Source organism: Corylus avellana, chromosome ca10 (assembly GCF_901000735.1).
Source record: "Corylus avellana chromosome ca10, CavTom2PMs-1.0".
NCBI lineage: Eukaryota > Viridiplantae > Streptophyta > Magnoliopsida > Fagales > Betulaceae > Corylus > Corylus avellana.
This window is the reverse complement of record NC_081550.1, coordinates 14,829,910-14,836,873: the sequence shown is the minus strand read 5'-3', so window position 1 is coordinate 14,836,873 and position 6,964 is coordinate 14,829,910.

Below are 6,964 nucleotides of genomic sequence, written 5' to 3'. Positions count from 1 at the left end.
TCATTATATATGCAGAAAACTCGCAAGACTCACCAAAATCTTAGGCAGACCACACACCCTCAAAATTGGCCCCCATCTTGCTCCAATATTTACCAATATATGTATGACTTGGTATTACACGTTATATATGATTTATCTTGTGTAAGAATCTTATCATTTGACTATGAAAAGGTAACATGGCCTCTCTCTCTCTCTCTCTCTCTATATATATATATATATATAAGAAGTAGTGCTACATATTCTCATTCTCAATCTTTTACTTTTACGCTTTTTAAAAACAATATTAGATTTGGGATAAATGACAATTAGAATTTGATTAGATGTTGATTTTAAGAGTTATGGAAGTGTGAAAGTGATCGAGTCTTTTAGTTAGACTTGAAGGAATATTATATTTTTATTAATTTTAAAGTGAAAAATATTTTTTAAATATTCTGATATTCATGGGCAGTTGGGATTTAACTTTTTGATAAGTAGAAAAAAAAAGAACTCAACAACTTTAAGAAAAAATAAAAGCCGCCCTTGAAAATACAAAGGCAAATCACAAAACTAGTGAAAAGTTTGAAGCATTCCTGTGAGTAGATCGAGTGGCCGGCCCAACGTGCTGAAAATAGCAAGCTTTCGTGTATGGAAGTGTGAACATGAAAATGGTAATTCTTTATTACGTGATCCCATGGGATGAACATCTCTTCATGCATAAATGCATACTTCGGTCATGAAAATATTTTTATATATGTTGATTTTTTTTTTTTTTTTTGAAAAATGAAAATAAATAGTATTGAGAGGAGAAGAAGGGGTTTAACAAACTGTGCCTACGTGTTTTATGTGGTGGAAACTCGAAACCCATAATGCAACTCATGCACATCAGGAAGAAATCAACAACACAATTACTAGATAAACATGAATTACAATTCTCAAAAATAATCAAAAGTACCCTATTGTTAGCAAATTCTAAAACTTTGATTTTGTTGCTCTTGGTACAACACAAGTCTTTTCCTCCATGAATATTGTGAGTATTGTGGGCTCACATCATATTGACCAAGTGCTCACATCATAAATAGATGTGCTTAATACCTAGAGTCCAAAACTTAGAGGCTAAGTGGTACAATCTATGTGTTAGCCGCATATTACAAGAGACATAGTGCAATTCGGCCTATCCCAAAAGGGAAATAATAGATTGATGAGGGACTTAAGAAAAAAAAAAAAAGTAACTCCAACGGGCTTAGGATATGTATCATCTCATGACTTGTTCTAGGTTACCATCAATTACAACTTTTTCATTGAATTAATTATAAAAGAGTTTTATTGACTTTTTATAATTTCATTTGACCCCTCTATGGAATATCCATAGTAGTTAATTATAAACCCAACAACGCACTTGGAGAATATCGTCATATATCTTCTTCCATCTTCACAGCTGATCGAGCCTTTTGTTGGGGAAGCACATGTGGTGTTGAGGAAAGGGAGATTTGAGGAGGCTGAGAGAGGGTTGACCCTTATTCTGGAGTGGAGGAGTCCATGGGATAAGAGGACATCTTGGGAAGGATGGATTGCTTGGACCAGAGTTGAGTTGATCAAGGCAAAGGAGAAGTCATGGCCACACACTTCAATATATCATTCGATCCATATGGCTGAAACTTTAATGGCCAAATTAAATATTTAAAGAAATGCATAAGGGTAGAGAAGAGTCACATGATTTGAGTACGTACGTATGTGGCCAACTTCTTCCTAGCCTAGGTCTCTAGTGTTTTACAGCTCTGAATCTGATACCAAAAAAATGTGAGTTATCATCAACATTCAACATTCAACATTCAATTCTGGTGCCGTTTACATACTAGTAGCCCGATCGAGTCTAATCTTGGGTAGCTCACGCTACTAATAATGTACGTTCTATAGTGACTCGTCAATTATGGTTGTGACGTTCACGAAACAACCATTGGGATCCAAGGCTCATATAACATATTCACACACATTTGGCCATATAATCAAGTATATATAATAAGCCCATTGCCATTATACCGCACGCACTGGTGTACCATATGATACGATGCATCTTATCAATCAATTATTAAGGCAATTACCAAGTTATAAAAAAGTAGATATGCTCATATCATACGTGTGCTCAGTCAGCTAACATATCGCACGTTATTAAGGATATATAATAAGCCCATTGCCATTATACCGCACGCACTGGTGTACCATATGATACGATGCATCTTATCAATCAATTATTAAGGCAATTACCAAGTTATAAAAAAGTAGATATGCTCATATCATACGTGTGCTCAGTCAGCTAACATATCGCACGTTGTCAGAAAGCGATGCGTAAGTATTTACTTATCTACGCATGCACTTAAAGTCGTCGACATTTCAAATCCTACTTATGCGAACATGGCTCGTTATATGTAGTATTGGGAGTTCACTCCATTAGCACTTTGTTTATGGAAGTTAGATGAGGGAAGATGGCAAGCTCCTTTCCCAACTACCTTTCTTTCCCATGCTCTTCACGCATCATATATTAGTTCTTTTTTTTTTTTTTTTTTTTTTTTTTTTTAACTTGAATATTCGGGACTTTGCTCCAACTGATGGCCAAGACACCGTGGAAAGTGACGTCTCTTGACAAAAAAAAAAAAAAAAAATTAAGAATAAATAAATATATTTATTTATTTTAGTATATGAATACCTGAATACACAAGGACACCGTATCCTAGATTATGACTGAAAAGTATATATTGTTAGGTTATGTTTTGGCACATTCGGTTTACATGTAATTTGTTGCAAAATGAAGCATCCTAGCATGTCCAGAAAGTTGATTCTAGAAGGCCCTGTCCGGACCGCTAGAAGCTGGTCCGAACCTGATTTCCAAAAACCGCATTTTGAAGAGGAGGTTTGGACCGCTAGAAGCTGGGTCCGGACCCAATTTCCAGCAAGCCCTCTTTATATGGGTTGTCTGGACACAAGAGTTGAATGTCCGGACACCACTAGGTTACGCATATGTAACACTAGCCATGTCTGGACACCAACTTATCCATGTTCGGACATAGCTGCTAATTTGTTAGTTTATTCTCTATTTAAACAAACAATTGTGCCTATGATAGGTACGTATTTTGAGAGCAAAATTAGAGAGCTTAGAGAGAGATATTGTTCTAGTTTTATTTGAGAAAAGATTAAATACGTGAAGCCAATCGGAGTTCCAGTGGAAGGAAATCTTATAGAAGAATTGTGTCAAATATTCTGGAAATGGCTACTGCGGTAGAAGTCAAGTGGGTCGCTTGTCGTGTACAAGGAAGAGTAAATTGCAAAGGTTTTGTAATTCTTCTTGTATTCCTTATTCTTCTTATAGTGGATTGATTTCCTAGGTTTGGCTGTCCCGGAAAGGTTTTACATTTAGAGAGTTCTCTAAATGGTTTCCTCTTCGTAACCAAATATCTGTGTTCTTGTTTTTCATTACATATCTGTATTTGGTTGATTATTAATTGTTAGGTCAGATCTTATTTCGCTTAATATTTGTGAATCGCCTAGACTTTTGAATAAGTGTCGTTTGGAGTCGTTTTAGAATTTTCAATTGGTATCAGAGCGGGTTCACTCTGTGAAGGAATTATTTCCTGAGTGTGATCCCAGACTCCATATTAAATGTCTCATACTGTTGCTCCTAATTCCCTTCCCGTCTTTGACGGAACTAATTATACGCTTTGGAAAATATGTATGGGAGCATACTTTAAATCCATTAGCGTTTGGCATATTGTTGAATCTAGATGGACTTGTCCAGACAAAGCAATAGCTGAATGGACAACGGAGGAAAAGAATAGTGCTACTGCTAATGACAAAGCTATAAATGCTATTTACATATCTGTTTCAAATGAGGAATTTTCAAGAATTTCTAGATGTGAGATAACTAAGAAAGCTTGAAAAACTTTAGAAATCACACATGAAGGAACTAAGGTGGTTAGAACTTCAAAAATTCAAATGTTGGTTTCTCAGTTTGAGGAGATTAGAATGCAAGAAGATGAAACATTTGATGAATTCTACTTAAAACTTAGTGTCATTAGAAACTCTACTATCAATTTAGGAAAGAAAATGGATTATGCTAAAGTTGTGAAGAAAATCTTAACGTCTTTACCTGAGCAGTTTATACCTCAAATTGCTGCCATACAATAAAGCAAAGACCTAGACACAGTGAGAGTAGAAGAACTTGGAGGTTCACTTCAGACTTTTGAGCTAATTCTTCCTAAACACAAGAACACCATGAATATTGCTCTTAAGGCAAAAAATGTTAAGGTTGACTCTTGTAGTTCATCTGATGAGGATTCTGGAAATAAGGAAGAAATTGCTATGTTTGCTAAGAAGTTTAGGAAATTCTTGAGATTCAAGAAAGGAAATTTTAGAAATAGCAATTCACAATTTTCTGAGAAATCTAGAATTGAGAATGTTGAGAAAAGAAAGTCACCTAGAGGTATCAAGTGTCACGAATGTGGAGGACATGGGCACATTCGTGTTGACTGTGCTAACTTGAGAAAGTCAAATGGCAAGGCATTTAATGTGACTCAAAGTAATGAGTCAGACAAGGATGATGCTGAACAGGGAGTTAATTACTTAGCATTTGGAGTTAGTTATGAGAGTGAGCATGAGAATAGTGAGTGTAATTCTCAAGACAAATAAGGTGTGTCCGATAATGATTCAGATGAAGAAGATGATCTGTAAAATGCTTATAATAATCTCTTTGTGGAATGCACTAAACTGAAAAGGCTGAATAAGCAGCAATTGAAGAAACTCAAAGAGGTTAATCTTGAAAATGATCAACTTTCTGTTACCTTAACTGATTCTCTTGCTACTTATAATACTTTGATGTCTGAAAATCAAATGCTAATTGCCAAAGTGAAATCCTTAGAGAATGAACTGAATGAATCAAAGAATCATTTAACAAAATTCTCTAGTGAAAAGCTAAATCAAATGCTACATAATCAGAAACATTCGTTTGATAGAACTGGATTGGGTTTTGATAAATCTGCTATTTTATCTACTAATATTGCTTCTTCTTCAAAGATAATTTTTGTGAAACCAGTGAACAAAGAAGAAAACTTGGCTGAAAAGAAGGTAATTTCTCCTCAAATTTTCAAAGGTGGAAAAGGTAAATGAACTCTAACTGATTTCTATATGTCTAGTTCTAAGTCGAGAAGTGTGCATATGTTAAGGAACCAACCTTCTCAAAGGTTTATTCCTACGTGTCATAACTGTGGTAAGATTGGACATATTCGTCCTAAGTGTTTTCAGCTTAACAGTCATGATCCTAAAAGAGAATATTTTCATTCTAGAAATAGTTATGAGAAATTATTCAACATGAAGAGAGACGTAGTAACACGGTTAGATGTCTTGGATAAGAGTCATACAATTGTCCCTGATGTGAAGAAAGTTTGGGTCAAAAAGATTAATACCATTCACCCATTGAGGGGGAGTGGTAATGGACTCACCTAGATTAGGTGGGCACATGACATGCCTGGAATTTATGCATATTTCATTTATCTTTGGTATTTTGAGGCATTTTTTGTTTGTGTTATTTTTGTGATATTTTTTTTTCTTTTCTCTCTTTCTTGTTTGGTGGTCAATTTCTCATGTATTGTTCCGAAATGCATATTGTGCATATGAGTGGGGTCAATAATTCTGCGATTTACATCTAATGATTCATATGTTTTATGATATGCCTTGTTCTTCTGAATACTGTTGAGGGAGTAAGAGTATGTTATTCTCATGTTCGAAGTTGTGCACTCTTTGCCCCCATTAAGTTTGTATTTTTGATATGTGTTTGGGAATTCGGATCAAATAGTTTTTTGGAAGATAGGTAATGTCCTTTTTATCCACTTGACCAACTCGTTAGTTGAACCTAACTCCTAAAAATTTCAACATTTTCTTCAATAAAAAAAAAAATTAAAAAAAAAGAGAGGGGGGCATAAAATATGCTCAAATGACTTATGCTTGCTTCTTTATGTCCCTATAGAAAGAATCAGTGATCAAATCATTCCGGAAATAGATGGTTATTAAAGGACATAATGAAAAGCGAATGATTAGTCTTAGGGGGAGTGTATCGGATGAGGGACTCTAAGTCCTAACATTATAAGGTTTGACTGTGGCTTGAATCAGACTGGTTGTCTTTCATTTACTAAATGTCTGTCTAGATTTACCTTCCACTGATGAAATCTTATTTAATGGGAGTTTTCACACACTACACATTCGCTTGAGTTTTCTGAGTTATTGCTTCCTTAGCTGAATTCACAGAAAAATAATGCTTCATGCATATGGTACATTTATGGTGTGTGTGTGTAGTATGTTGATCACTCTGGATTGTTAAGATATTCATAAGGACGAGCATGAGGTGTTGGACATCAATACAAGTTTTTATTTATGGTCAATTTTTTTTGTTTATGGTTTCTGTTTGAAGGGGAGAAATTTTTTTCATGATCTTGCATTTCACTCATTATGCATTCATAGCACCATAGATAGAACACCATAGACGATTTTGATTTTGATATACTTGTTGCATCTATAAATGATATTTGTTTGGTGTCCTAACAGATTTGGTGAGCTATTCATGATTATATTCTATTCAAATCTGTTATATTATTGGTCATTGTTTATTCCTGTTCCACATATGCTTTGATGAATTTTTTTTGAGTGTTTCAGGAACCATGGAGACCTTTTGTCATTCTGTGACAAAAAGGGGGAGTTGATTTTGATGTGTCATTTTCATGTACAAATTATTTTTGTCCCCGAATGGCCAAAAGGGGGAGTTTGTTAGGTTATGTTTTGTCACATTCGGTTTACATGTAATTTGTTGAAAATGAAGCATCCTAGCATGTCCAGAAAGCTGATTCTAGAAGGCCCTGTCTGGACCACCAGAAGCTGTGATAAGTGTTAAAATATTCATATTTTCAGCCCTTAACTTGCATGTTTTAATTCTTTGGTTTTGGTTAAT